This window comes from Dipodomys merriami, unplaced genomic scaffold, assembly GCF_024711535.1.
Source record: "Dipodomys merriami isolate MVZ:Mamm:240054 unplaced genomic scaffold, mDipMer1.0.p SCAF_291, whole genome shotgun sequence".
NCBI lineage: Eukaryota > Metazoa > Chordata > Mammalia > Rodentia > Heteromyidae > Dipodomys > Dipodomys merriami.
This window is the reverse complement of record NW_027204393.1, coordinates 963,360-979,420: the sequence shown is the minus strand read 5'-3', so window position 1 is coordinate 979,420 and position 16,061 is coordinate 963,360. Positions and strand designations below refer to the sequence as shown.

General features: G+C 39.9%; 1 protein-coding gene across 5 annotated transcripts in view; it reads right to left on the bottom strand.

Moving 5' to 3' along the window:
- The window catches only part of LOC138839072 (double-stranded RNA-binding protein Staufen homolog 2), a 289,434-nt gene that overhangs the window by 156,781 nt on the left and 116,592 nt on the right, over positions 1-16,061 (bottom strand). The window lies entirely within an intron of this gene.

The following is a 16,061-nucleotide window of genomic DNA, read 5'->3' as shown; positions in this document are numbered from 1 at the left end:
CATAACAAAAAAAAAGGTTGGACAAATGGGAGTGCATGAAACAACAGAGCTTCTGTCCTTCTGCAAAGGATATAGCTAGCAAGATCAATAGAAAGCCCACGGATTGGGAGAAGATCTTCACTAGCCATACAATGGACAAGGGCCTCATATTTAAAATATACTTAGAACTCAAAAACTTAAAAAACCCAACAACAAATCCTCAAAGAAACTACTGCCAGATTAATAAATGGACTAAAGACTTAAAGAGAGACTTCTCTGAAGAGGAAATAAGAATGGCCAGTAGACACATGAAGAAAGGCTAGACTTCTCTAGCCATAAAAGAAATGCAAATCAGAACAACATTGAGATTCCACCTCACCCCAGTTAGAATGGCTATAAGCAAGAAATCTAACAACAACAGATGCTAGAGGGGATGTGTCCAGAAGGGGAACCCTACTGCATTGTTGGTGGGAGTATAAACTTGTTCAACTACTTTGGAAAGCAGTATGAAGGTTGCTCAAAAGACTCCATACAGAGCTCCCCTATGACCCAGCAATCTCACTTTTAGGCATTTACCCGAACAATCACTAACAAAGCCATACTAAAGCTACCAGCACAACTATGTTTATCACAGTATTATTTACCATAGCTAAGATATGGAACCAACTCCGATCAATGCCCCTCAGTAGATGAATGGATCAAGAAAATGTGTTGTATATATAGGAATTCTATGCCTCCATCAGAAAGAATGACACTGCCCCATTTGTTAGGAAATGGAAAGACTTGGGAAAATTATATTAAGTGAAGTAAGCCAGACCCAAAGAAACATAGGTCCCATGGTTTCCCTTATCTGCAATGACTAGTATATGTCTAGGACAAGCAGGAGAGGTCAAAAGCTATGTACATATGACCATATAACCTAATGCTAAGTAAAATGAACCCCAAGATGGAGACATAAGAGATTTCATCTTTCTTGTTCTTTTTAATATACTTATAATGTACTATGTGTTGTTTTTTCTTTCTTTGTATGTTCTTCCCCCATGGTATAACACCCATTGTCACTGTATTTGATTCCGGTGTCCTGAATCTTGTATATATTTTTCTAATTTGGGGAAGGGAAGGGAAATAACAAAATGCTGAAATAAGGATATAAGATGCCCCATTGTAACAATGAGATATACAAGCCAGTATGTTGAAAACAAACTTCACAACTTTGGGAGGGAGGGGGAGTTGGGGAGGAAGGGGATGGTAGGAGAAAAACAAAGAAGGAGGTAACAATGTTGAATAGGAAATGACTCATTACCTTGCTCATGTAACTATAACCCCTCTGTACAGTATCTTTACAATAAAAAATGTATTTTTTAAAAATTAAAAAAATTACTTCTCTTCCCACTACCCCTTAGAAGAACAACAGAGAGGCGGTAAAAATCCTCGACAAAAAATGTACTCATTAAAAAAAAAAATGTACTCATTGCCTTATTGATGTAACTGTAACCCCTCTGTACAGCATCTTTACAATAAAATTTTTTAAAATGGGTTTGTTTTTAAAATATGGGTATCTCACGCACAGTTTAATTACATTCAAGTTTCTGGGTCTTCTCCTGAAGTGTTGACACTAGGCCATGGAAGATGTTATCACAATTAAGTACCATCAAATCTTAGAGCTTTAAAACAATGTAAATGTAAGGCCTGTCTATTCAGAAAATTGAACATCAAGTTGTTAGTTGTGATGCTTCTGATGGTTCTTGGGTAGAAACTTTTTATTCTAATGTTTTCCCTTTGCTATGAATATTGCCATTCCTTCTCTTGTAAATATATCACTTGACAGACATGTCCATTACCTGTATATCTTCATACTGTCCTTTTTCTGTGCTGCCTCTGATACATAAATTTCCCATTTTTATAAGGTTAGAAGGTATATTGGATAATGGCCCAACCTATTGCTCTCTCTTTATCTTGACTACTTCTCTGAAAACTTTAGTTTCCAGTAAAGTCTGAAAACTTTGTTTCCAGTAAAGTCATGATTGAGGCACTTCAGACCTTACTTCAACCTATCTTTATTTAGTGGGGGACACCAATCATCACAAAAGAGCTTGCAAAAAATGGTCATGGGGGAGGGGGGACCAAGATGGCGACGGGGCAGTAGGGAAACGCCACAGCTCTCTCCAACCAAAAAGAGAGTTCGAGTTCCAACGCTTCATCTCCCCAAGAGACCAACAACAACAAAAAGACGAACACTCAGAGAAAAACCAGAGGTGGAAAATAACAAAAAAAGAAAGAGAGGAAAAGAAGAATTTCAGAACAGAGAAAAGCAAAGACCCTTCCCCCAACCTTTACTGGCCGCGCGGCAGTGCGCCAAGCCACCGGCCAGCTGGCCCGGCGGGGGCTGCCGGAGCCCCAGAGACACAGGGGGCCGCTTGCAGATCACCAGGTACCGGTTTGCAGAACAGCGGATCGCCAGGAACAGAGAAACCTACCAGCCGGGAGTCTCCACGAGGATCCCACCCCCACCCCTCACTCTCCACCGGAGCAGAGAGGCTCCATCCCGCCAAAGCCGCCGGGCACCAGCAGCGCGACAAAGGGACCTGTCGGCAGACCACCCGCCCGATCTAGATCGCAAGGACCCGGGGTCACCCGGGTTCCAGAGGCACAGGGGGCTGCCTGCAGATCACCCACGCAGAAGTTGCCTGAGGCACCGGCGTCAGACCCACCGGATCTCTACAACCCGCCTGAGCGTGGACACTTTTGACCCGACAGCTTCAACAGAGGCAGAGACAGAAAAGAATTACACAGAGCCACCACCGCCCAACCCAGCCCGCAACCACCCCAACTGAACTCGGATTGCAACAACAACTGACGACCTACACCACACAGAAACAACCAGCTCCAGGGTGAGTATCCCACAGGGGACAGTGTATCCCTCAAGGGAGACCAGAGCTGGAGGGAATCCCCAGACCCTGACCTAGACTCCCTACCCCAACACCCGGACCACAGGACCCACTAAAACTGGGAACTGTTTGAGAGCTCCACCAGCCCGTGGAGCACACTCTGCTGGCCAGGCCAGAGCAAGAGTGCCCCTGGAAGGGAGCTTAAATGCCCAAGCCAGGAACAGCGCCCCTGGGTCAAGACTACCAACAGTAGAAGAAATTTGAACTGTGTCCCCCAGGCTGCATAACCTAGATGGTACACACATCAGCACAGGCCTAACGAGCACGATCCAGGCTGGAGCCCGAACCAGGCCCTGGGATCCGGCGCCTGAACAACACAACCAACTCCTCCCAACTGAAGTAAAAAGCTGAGCATACGCCTCAACAGAGGGGAGAAAATCAGGAAACAACACTCCCCGGGAAGCACGCCTGCGACAACAAAAGACCTGGAGGCTCAGGACAAGAGAAGCCCAAACCCCACCAAAACTCCACCCATATACCCTAGGCTGGGAATTGGGCAACACAGGCTGCCAGCACCTGATAGTAAGCAGGAGCTCAGGCTGTTAAGGCGGCTCAGCAATAGAGTGATAGTCTTGGATGTATGAGGCCCTAGATCTGATTCCTCAGCCTCACAAAAGCAAAAAGGGTCAGAAGTGGTGCTGTGGCTCAAATGGTAGGGTGCCAGCCTTGAGCTGAAGAGCTGAGGGACAGCACCTAAACCTAGAGTTCAAGCCCACAACCAGCCCAAAACAAACAAACAAAAACACATCAGGAGCCCATAGCAGACTCCAGTATTTGGGAGAGTGCATCCAGAGCATCTGATCTTCCCAAGAGCACCCATAGGAGCAAACACAAGCAGTCTAGGCTGCTCAACCCTTCCAAAGGCGGGAACTGCCAGCAATCTACAGCAGAGAGCTGAGAATCCTAAGTAAGTCAGAATAGCAGCTGGAAATAGGCTCCCAACAGAACCCAGATCAGGCACAGACTCTCTCTACCAATACAGAATCAGCAACCAAGCAAAGACAGACACACCAAAACAAAATTGAAGAGCAGTCTCCTGAACCCCCATGCAAAAATCACAGAGAAAAATCACAAGGTTTACCACCACCCAGGACAGCAAGCTCACCTCAAAAGCCAGCAGCCACGCAGGGGAGAGCCCCAGTGGGAGCAAAGCAGGAATGGAAGACAAAAGCTACATCCAAGGGTTGCTGGAGGCAATGACTCAAGAAATAAAGCGAGAAAATGATCAGAAATTGAAAGAGCACAAGGATGAACTATCAAAAGAGATACAGGATATCAAACAAAAGTTGGATGCAAAAATAGAAGCTGCACAAACCTCAGTAAGAAGTGAGATAAACGCCAAATTAGAGGTAATGCATACCTCATTGAGAGGTGAGATCAGTACTCTGAGAACCAACATTGAATCCATAAAGGGATCCATTTCCTCCATGCAAACCACAATAGAAGCCACAGTCAACAGAGTGAATGAAATGGAAGGTAGAGTGTCAGATACAGAAGACAGAATACACCAACTGGACCAAAAAGTGACAGATATGGAAAAATCACTCAAATTAAACCAAAGGGAAATTCAAGAGCAAGCAGATAATGCCAACCAAGAAATTTAACCTTCGCATAATCGGAGTGGACGAAGGTGAGGAATTCCAGAGCAAGGGAATGCAACACCTATTTAACAAGATAATCAATGAAAATTTTCCCCACCTCAAAAACAACCATCTTAACTACATCACAGAAGCTTATCGAACACCCAACAAGCAAGATCCCAGGAGAAACACTTCTAGACACATTATAGTAAAAATGATAGATCTTAATAATAAGGAAACAATCCTGCATGCAGCAAAAATGAAGAAGGAGCTATACTACAACGGGAAAAAAATTAGAATCACTGCAGATCTCTCCACACAAACAATGAATGCAAGAAAAGCCTGGGAAAGCAGCATACGAGCCCTGAGAGCCAATAACTGCCAACCCAGACTAATATACCCAGCAAAGCTAGCATTCACATTCGATGGAGAACTGAAAACTTTTAATAGCACAGAAAAACGAAATGAATACATAAACATTAAGCCAGCATTACAAAGAATTCTAAGAGGGGGGACACAACCTGAAGAAAGCAACCAGGAACTGGGACCTGCCCCAAACAGGCGTTACTCAAAGTCTAACTGAGCAAGCACAGGAGGAAAGGAAAGAAGAAAAACTTAGGAAAACGGAATGGCAGGTACAACAATGCATCTCTCTATACTTTCTCTTAATATAAATGGGCTGAATTCGCCAATTAAAAGAAAACGAACTGAGGACTGGATCAGAAAACAAGACCCATCCATCTGTTGCCTTCAGGAGACCCACCTCTCAGCCAAACATACAAACAAACTCAGAGTGAAGGGGTAGAAAAGGATCTACCAATCAAATGCCCCCAGTAAGAAAGCAGGTGTAGCTATCCTGATATCTGACAAAATAAACTTTTCATTAAAATCAGTACAGAAAGACAAGGACGGACACTACATATTAATAAAGGGAACAATCCAAGAGGAGGATATAACCATCATCAACTTATATGCCCCAAATATTGGTGCACCCAGATATGTCAAACAAATGCTCTCAAACTTACAGAATAAAATAGATCCCAATACGATAATACTAGGAGACTTTAACACACCACTCTCACCAAAGGACAGGTCTACCAACCAGAGGATTGGCAAAGAAGCTACCGAATTAAGAGAGGCCATACTTCAAGCGGAATTAACTGACATCTACTGAGTATTTCACCCTAAAACAACACAGTACACATTCTTCTCAGCAGCTCACGGAACTGTCTCCAAAATAGACCATATCATAGTTCATGCAAGGAACTTAAGCAAATACAAAGGGATCGATATAATCCCCTGTATCCTATCTGACCACAGTGGAATCTAGCTAGCTCTCAATAACAAAGCATACCGCAGAAATTTCTCTAATACATGGAAATTGAACAGCACACTCCTTAACAATGCCTGGGTAACAGAAGAGATCAGAGAAGAAATAAAGCATTTCCTACAACTCAATGAAAATGAAAACACCTCACAAAGAAACTTGTGGGACACAGCAAAAGCAGTCCTGAGGGGCAAATTTATTGCCCTCAGTGCCCACATCAAGAGAATGGAGACAGACCAAGTAAATAATCTCATGTTGCAATTAAAACAGCTAGAAAAACAAAAGTAGGACCTAAAGCTACTAGACGAAGCCAGATAACCAAATTAAGAGCAGAGATTAACCAATTAGAAAATCAGAAAACCATAACCAAAATAAACCAAACAAAAAGCTGGTTCTTTGAAAAAATAAACAAAATTGATGGCCTGTTGGCTAGATTAATTAAAAAAAGAAGAGAGGAAACCCATATTAATAGGATTAGGGATGCCACGGGAAACATCACAACACGTACCCAAGATATCCAAACAATTCTAACAGACTACTTTCAAAAGCTATACTCTCTAAAGGAAGAAAATCGGGCAGAAATGGATGCATTTTTAGAGAAATACAAGTTGCCCAAACTGAGCAAAGAAGAAGTTAACCAATTAAATAAGCCAATATCCTATAATGAGATACAGGAAGCTATCAAGTCTTCCAACAAAAAAAAGCCCAGGACCAGATGGATTCACAGCAGAATTCTCTAAGACCTTTAAACAATAACTAATACCCATACTCCTCAAGCTCTTCAGAGAAACAGAAGGAGGGAGCTATCCCAAACTCATTCTACGAAGCCAATATCACACTCATCCCCAAACCAGGCAAAGACCCAACCAAAAAGGAGAATTACAGGCCAATTTCCTTGATGAACACAGATGCAAAGATCCTTAACAAGATTCTAGCTAACAGAATCTAGAAACACATAAAAAAAAAAAAATACACTATGACCAGGTAGGCTTCATCCCAGAGACACAGAGATGGTTTAACATACATAAGTCAATAAATGTAATCCAACATATCAACAGAGCCAAGGTCAAGAATCACATGATTATCGCCACAGATGCAGAAAAGGCCTTTGATAAAATTCAACATTCATTCATGCTAAAAGCTCTGGAGAAAATAGGAATAGAAGGAACATTTCTAAAAACAATAAAAGCCATTTATGACAGACCAATAGCCAATATTATACTTAATGGGGAAAAGCTACAACCAATTCTCCTAAAATTAGGAACAAGGCAAGGATGCCCACTGTCTCCACTCCTCTTCAATATAGTCCTAGAACCCTCAGCCAGGGCAATAAGGCAAGAAAAAGACATTAAAGGGATCCGCATAGGGAAAGAAGAAGTTAAACTATCCCTTTTTGCAGACGACATGATACTATACCTCCACGATCCCAAAAACTCCAGCCCCAAACTCTTAGAAATCATAAATCACTTCGGCAAAATAGCAGGATACAAAATAAACCCACAAAAATCAGTTGCCTTCCTATACACTGATAATGTACAGGAAGAGAGGGAAATAAAGGGAGCAACCCCATTCACAATAACCTCCCAAAAAATAAAATATTTAGGAATTAACCTAACCAAAGATGTAAAAGAACTATTTAATGAGAACTATAAAAAGTTAAAGAAAGAAATTGCAGAAGACACTAGAAAATGGAAAGACCTCCCATGCTCCTGGATAGGCCGACTTAATATAGTAAAGATGGTAATACTTCCAAAACTAATATACAAATTCAATGCAATTCCTATTAAAATCCCAATGACGTACATCACTGAAATACAGAAAACAGTCCAAAAATTCATATGGAACAACAAAAGACCTAGAATAGCCAAAACAATTCTAGGGGATAAAGACAATATGGGAGGGCTATCCATGCCAAACTTCAAACTCTACTACAGAGCTATAATAACAAAGACAGCATGGTACTGGCACAAAAACAGACCCGAAGACCAATGGAACAGAATAGAAGATCCAGAAATAAATCCACAGGCCTACAGCCAGCTGATATTCGACAAAGGAGCCAAAAACATACAATGGAAGAAACACAGCCTCTTCAACTGCTGGTGCTGGGAAAACTGGGCAGCCACATGCAGAAAACTAAAAGTGGACCCCAGCCTATCACCATGCACCAACATCAACTCAAAATGGATTAAAGACCTTAACATTAAGCCTGAATCTCTGAAACTACTGCAGGACAGAGTAGGAGAGACACTTGAACTAATAGGCACAGGAAGGAACTTCCTGAACAGAGTCCCAGGGTCACAACAAGTTGGAGAGAGACTCGGCAAATGGGACTACCTTAAAATAAAAAGCTTCTGCACAGCTAAAGCTATCACAACCAAGCTAGAAAGACAACCAACTAATTGGGAAAAAATATTTACCAGCAATATATCAGACAAGGGGTTAACATCCTGTATATACAGGGAACTCAAGAAACTAATCCCTCCCAAACCTAACAAACCAATTACTAAATGGGCAAGGGAACTAAAAAGGGACTTCTCAAATGAAGAAATAAAAATGGCAAAGAAACACATGAGGAAATGTTCATCATCCCTGGTGGTGAAGGAAATGCAAATAAAGACAACCCTGAGATACCACCTTACCCCAGTCAGAATGTCCCACATCCACAAAGCAGCTAACGACAAATGCTAGAGGGGATGTGGAGAAAGAGGAACCCTATTACACTGCTGGTGGGAATGTACACTTATACAACCACTTTGGAAAGCAGTCTGGAGGGTCCTTAGAAAGCTAAAGATTGACCTCCCTTACGACCCAGTCATACCACTTCTAGGCATCTACCCTGAGAACAGGAACCAATATACAAGGACACGTGCACCTCCACGTTTATTGCAGAACTGTTCCCAATAGCTAGGATATGGAAACAACCTAGATGCCCCACAGATGAATGGATACAACCTAGATGCCCCACAGATGAATGGATACAAAAATTGTGGTATCTATACACAATGGAATATTATGCAGCCATTAGAAATGACAAAATAATGGCATTTGCAGGGAAATGGATGGAGCTAGAAGGAATCATGTTGAGCGAGGTAAGCCAAGAACGAAGAGACAAACAGTACATGGTCTCCCTGATAAGTGGATGCTAAATCCAAAATGTTAGGTGATATGACAAAACTAACAGGACTTAAGAAACAAAGAACTCCCACTCATCTGGTTGAACCACTACTAAATATCCCCATGCTGCTGATCACATATATGGTATATAACATGTGAGCACCGTTATATATTACAGACTGTGATAGACAATTTGCTCCAGGAAAGTTAGAATGAACTTGTGACTTTAAATGAGCATCATTCCACAATACTGTGAATTTCCGGAAATTATGTAATCACTTAATCACAATCAAAAAAAAAAAAAAAAAAAGAACCTTGGGGAAGGGAGGGAGGGAGGGGATGGTAGGGGGAAAACAATGGAGGGGGTAACAATGTTCAAGAGGAAGTGTACTCATTACCTCACTCATGTAACTGTAACCCTCTGTATAGTATCTTTACAATAAAAAAAAAATGGTCATGGGGACTTAGACTGCTGTGTACTGTTTTTCTGAGTCATTGCTTCTCTGGAGCAGATTTTTGTCTTATAAAATTTCAATTTTTTTTAAGTAACTGTGATAGAATTTAGAGTTATACCGTGGGTCAATGACTGCTTAAGAGAAATTCATTTCTCTTTTTTTTTTTACTTTTTTTTTATTATTGTATCTTTAAGTAGTTATACGAAGAAGTTCCCATTCTACAAAATAGTATATGAGAACAAGGTGTCTGACAACATTGTCACCCATTGCTCCTAACCATCATCTCACTTTTTTTTAATTGAGATTAGGTGGTTACATAAATTTCACATATTTTACAGTATTATGGACTAGTGATACTTAAAGTCACAAACACAAATAAAATAAAAATTTTTTAAAAATTACTTCTGTTCCTAAAAAGAGCACTAGTTACAAAGAAAAAAGGAGGTCACAAATCTAGGCAAGATAATAGAAATGTCATATGACTATAACACATCCCTAGTGAATTCATTTAAATTCATTTTTTAAGCTATTAGAAAAATAAGCAAGAGAGCTTAACAAGCAATACATATTTTAAAAGTTGTATTGTGCTGTCCCTTGAACAAAATTTCAGGACAGTACATTGAGTCTGGGCAATGAATGCAAATATAATACAAGCAAATCTATTTTTCAGGTATATAGCATGGTAGATCTAGTTCATACCTTTCTGGCTGTTGTATAAAATTCTAACATTGTTTCACCTTCCCCAAAAAACATAGACTTCCATCAGATATGCACACTTGAGTACTGGCTACTTATTTTTGCCTTTTTTTTTTTTCTTATAGAACTTGAACTCAGTGCTTGGTACTTGCTAGGCAGACACTACCTCTTAAAACCCATCTTTGACCCTTTTTACTTGGATTATTTTTGAGATGTGGACTCAGTATCTGCCTAGATTGGCCTGGACTGTAATGTCTAATTTCTGCTTTGAGCTGTGGGTGGGCTGACAGACACAGGCCACCTCACCCGGCCTTTTCTGTCGAGGCAAGGTCCTGTGACCTATTTTTGACTGTGCTGGCCTGGAACCACAACCCTCCTGATCTCTGCCTCCCAAGCAGCTAGAATCACAAGTGTGAGTCACAGTATTCTGCTATTCATTTATTCTTACACTATTTTGTGTTACTCTTCCCATCACTTTATTTTTCAGTGAACAAACCATTTTTAAGAAATTGGTGATACATGATATATCAAATATTCAAATAATATAAGATTCTTATTGACAGAATTTTAGTCAAGATGAACTAAATAATTCTTATAGCATATGAAACACTGAAAATATATTCACTACAAGTTTCTGAACAATGATCACAAATCATATAGTATATATCTGTGAAATGTTTTTGAGACATATTGCTTTTTTTCCCCGCAAAGTCAGAAACCAACATAGACTATTAGAGGTCACCTGCAGACTTCATTTTGAGAAGCACATTCTATAGTACAGCAGATTCTTGGGGCTAGATGAACTCATAACACTTGCTCCTATCACTGGTTTCCTGGCCTGACCTCAATATGACAGGCCCTAAGATTATGTGACCAAGATCCTGGCTAGTCACCTGTACTATTATTTTCCAGTGCTTGGTATGCTCCTCAGCTTTACCAGCCACTACAGTACTGCTGGAATGGCAATGTCAAATCTAATTTATTGGGGGTTCAAAGACTTGCCAAAGTAAATAGAAGCAAAAGATCACTGAGCAGTAAAAACCGAAGTTTTCATCTGTTTTTACACGTTATACATACCTCACTCAATCTCTGTCAATTTCTCTTCTGTTTTCTCCCTAAATCTTATTTATCTATTTCTCTTTGGCCCCAAGTTTCTTTCTGCTCTTGGACTTGGCAGCTGCAATGCTATTCTCACTTCTCCATTCACTATCTGTGTTTGCCAGATTTCCACTGGACCTATTCTGATATTTGCAAGACCTACTTCTTCCAGAACAGGAACTTCCCATTATCATATCTACCTCATTCATCCCCTTGGCTCACAGAAGTTTTATTAACCACACTGTCTGTGGATAATTATCCCAGAGGAATTTGTTAGTATTGAGAAAATACTGCTGAAGAACTCATCAAACTCAGGAGCCACTCAAACTATTGGAGATAAAGAATCTCAAAATTTTTTCTGCCCACACTGGATTTAAACCATGATCCTCAGATCTCAGCCTCTTGAGTAGCTAGAACTACAAGGCATGAGCCAACCGACACCTGGCTTCAAAATAGCATTTTATTATAAAAATCGAGAAGGAAGGCTGGGAAGGTGGCTTAGTAAAGAGTGCCTGCCTAGCATGCATGAATCCCTGGGTTCAATTCCTCAGTACCACATAAACAGAAAAAGCTGGAAGTGGCGCTGTGGCTCAGGTGGTAGAATGCTAGCCTTGAGCAAAAAAGAAGCTCAGGGACAGTACCCAGGCCCTGAGTTTTTTGCCCAGGACTGGCAAAAAAAAAAAATCATGAATTATCCTGTTAATTTTTACTAGCAAGAATTTTCCATTATTTTACCATATAGTAAATTTAAGATAGCCAGATTTTGGACTTTAAACAAATCTTTTACTTAAATCAAGTCCTCAAAAAAAGCTAAGAGTTTTTTTTTAACTATAATTTTTTTATTGTGAAAATACTGTACACAGAGGGGTTACAATTACATGGGCAAGATAATGAGTACATTTCTTATCAAGCATTGTAGCCTCCTCCTTTGTTTCCCCTTCCCATCCCTTCCCATCCTCCCCCCTCTCCCCCACCCAATCCTCCCCGCCCCCCCACCCCCCACACCAAAGTAGTAAAGTTCGTTTTCGACATAACGACTTGTACATCTCATTGTTGCAATGGGTCCACCTGTATCCCTATTTAACCGATTTGTTTTTCCCCTTCCCATCCACAAATTATACTGACATCAAATACAGTAAAAGTAGGGGTTATTCTGTGGGGGAGGGACATACATAGCAACAAAGAAATAATCTTATAAATGTGTTAGAAACAATCGCATGAAAGAAAAAAAAGAGATTTGAATAAATATCTTAGGGTTCATTTCCCTAACATCACCTTATCTGACCTTTTCTGCTTGACTCAGACATATACTAGATATTGCAAATAAGGGAAACCATGGGACCTATGTTTCTTTGGGTCTGGCCTAAGAAAGAGTTTTGAAATGACATTTACCCAAAAACACACTTACCTTTCACTGGGACACAAATCTGATAAAATTTGACTTATATATTTTAACTATTTGGAGATCTTAATTACAGGTAGAAAAGTTATTATAAGATGTAATAATAGAGCATGCTGATATGTAATTTTGTTATCATTATTTCATTTGAAAACTTCCAAACTTCATTTGAAAAGAAATCTCCTTTGCAAATAACTACCCAAATAATGTCATCAGAGATCTTGTTTATCTAGTAATCAACACAAGTAACTATATTTTATCACATACAAACTCACTTTTTTCTGGTAATAGGTAAAAGTGAGTGTATTATCTCTACACATTTTCTTCCACATTCAGTTATAGAAAATGGTAACACTGCTTAAGGAATTTATACAATAGCCTTTATTTTTCATAAAGTTGCTGCAATATTATAATGAATACTCCAGGGCTTCCAGAAGGGTAAAAAAATATGAATTCAGTGTGAAAACATTTAAAAGCACAGCCAAATGTCTCCACTTGATTAGAATATTTATGAATAGCCATAAAATAGAAGCTGGCTTAAGATGCTCTAAATTCCTCTAAAAAAAAAGGGGGGGGGTACCCAACACCATAGAAAAGGACTTATTTAATACAGCTAAAACAGATTATATTCCTAAGGCATGTTTAAATTTTAGGTGATTTATTTCAGTCTTTAGAAGTGAAAGAATATAACCTAGAAATCTCAAGTGCTAAGAATCTAAGAGCAAAAAGGATTAATAGATTTTGCCAAGTGAAAATACTAGAACAACACTGGTCTGGATCCTAATGACAGCTACACAGTAATGTGTTTACAAACCATAGAAGAATTTCCCCACTTTGGACATCTGGGTTCCCAGCACTGGTTTATCTATGACCCCATTATAAATCTTTATTTCCAAAAATAGCCTGCTCAGTTAGGCAGGAAGCTAACAGACATATATATAACATGTTCATGATGTTGTTTACTAACAACTACATTAGCTATACTGTGAGATTAAAAAATATAAGAGTCAGGCACCAGTGGCTCATGTCTATACTCATAGCTACTCAAGAGGCTGAGATCTGAGGATCGCAAGTCAAAGCCAGCCCATGCAAGAAAGTCCATGAGACTCTTATTTCCAATTAACCACCAGAAAACTGGAGCTCTTAGCTCAAAGTAGTAGAGCACTAGCCTTGAGCAAAAAAGCTCAGGGATAACACCTAGGTCCTAAGTTCAAGCCTAAAAATCAACAAAATAAATATTAAAAATCAGGAAGGATGTCAAAACTTAATTATGGATGAAAAGTTAGTAAGACAGAATATTTGAATGACAAAATGTCATATTCCGCAGCTAATAAAATACTGATTTTATCTAGACTATATGAAAAGTGAGGGTTTTTTTTATGGAATTATTTTTAAAGAACAGTTTTTGGAGAATAAAGAAAAATATAGATTGGATATTAAGATTATTCTGATGAAGCATGTCTAATGTAAAAAAAAACTTTCCATATTTTATTTATTTTGGGGGGGTGTCCAGTCGTCGGGCCTGAACTCTGGGCCTGAGCACTGTCCCTCAGCTCTTCAGCTCAAGGCTAGCACTCTACCACTTAAGCCACAGCGCCACTTCCAGCTTTTTTGTTTTGCTTACTGGGTGCTGAGGAATCGAACTCAGGGCCTCATGCATGCAAGGCAAGCGCTCTACCACTAAGCCACCTTCCCAGCCCAACTTTCCATATTTTAAAGAGATATACACTAAGTATATAAGGTTAAAATGGCATGTACTATATATTTCTTTTCTTTGTATGTTCTTCACCAATGGTACAACCCCTGTTGTCACTATATTGATTCCAGTGTCCTACATCTTGTATATACATCTTGTATATACATCTAATTGGGGGAGGGGAAGGGAAATAACAAAATGCTGAAATAAGGATACAGGATGCCCCACTGTAACAATGAGATGTACAAGACAGTATGTTGAAAAACTTTACAACTTTGGGCAGTGGGAGGGAGAGTTGGGGAAGAAAGGGAGGGTAGGGGAAAAATAAAGGAGGGTGTAACAATCCTCAATAGGAAATGGACTCATTACCTTGCTCATGTAACTGTAACCCCTCTGTACAGTATCTATACAATAAAAAATATATATTAAGAAAAAAACAGCATATGGTTAGAAATTAGCTTTGAAATACTGTAGGAAAGTAGAGAGGAAAAAAGGAAAAAAGGGAAGGAATAATAGCTAAATTTGGCATGGAAAAATAATAATATAACTACCATGTTTGGGGTGATAGATACATTATGAATCCTTTCATCTTTCTCCACCTTTGGATATGTGTGTGTGTGTGTGTGTGTGTGTGTGTGTGTGTGTGTGTGTGTGTGTGTGTGTGTGTGTGTGTGTGTGTGTGTGTGTGTGTGTGTGTGTGTGTGTGTGCGTGCGCGCGCGCGCGCGCGCGCGCGCACACGCATACACACACATGCTGATCCCAGGGCTTAAACCTGAGGCCTGGGCTCTGTCCCTGAACTTTTTTGCTCAACACTAATCTTTCAAACTTTTTTGTTTGTTTTTGTTTTGGTGCTCAGTTGAAGATAATAGGTCTCACTGACTATGTTGCCTGGGCTAGCTTCAAACCATAATCCTAAAATCTCAACCTCCTCAGTAGCTAAGATTATAGGCAAGAGCTACTAGCATATGATTGGATAGATATATTTCTTAATAAAAAATTAAAAGCAGACAGGCATTGGTAGCTCACCCTTGTAATCCTAGCTACAGAGCTAACATCTGAGGATCCTGAACAGGAAAGTCTGTGAGACTCTTATCTCTAATAAACTGTTTAGAAAAAGCCCAAAATAACATTATGGCTCAAGTGGTAGAGGGCTAGCCTTGAGCAAAAAAGCTCGGGGACAATGCCCAGACCAAGAGTTCAAGCCCCACATGACTGGTAAAAAAAAATTAATTAATTAACTTAATTTAATTAAAGGCAACATTTCTATAAGATTATAACTTGAACTGGCAAATGAAGATAACTGGCCAGTCTTGAAGGAGAACATTTTAGACATTCTTCCTTGCTTGTATCTCCCACTTGCTTGCCAAAGCTCAAGCAAAACCCATCCCTCAATTTTCTTGGCTGTGCAATGTAGCAGTCACATCTCAGTAATGCTCAGTCCCAACCAGTTACTAGGCAGCCCAGCTCTCCTTGTATAAATTTCCTGATAGCCCACGAGCTCATGCTCTTGGCCCTATTCCATCCATTACATCCATTCTTCTAATTTTGTTTCTAATTCCATTTGTCTCCAATTCCCAGTAGTTAATGGACTCTGGCTGAAAAATGTAGCACATAAAGTTAAGAGATAGGCATAACATGATAAACTGTGGTAAATAACCTGCATGAACTCACAAGTCTTTCCAAACTTCATGTTGTCTTCTCTAACCTGTCCTTGACACTGCTATGTTTCCAACACGCTGATAGGTGAGCCCAGAGGGAATGAGTGCTT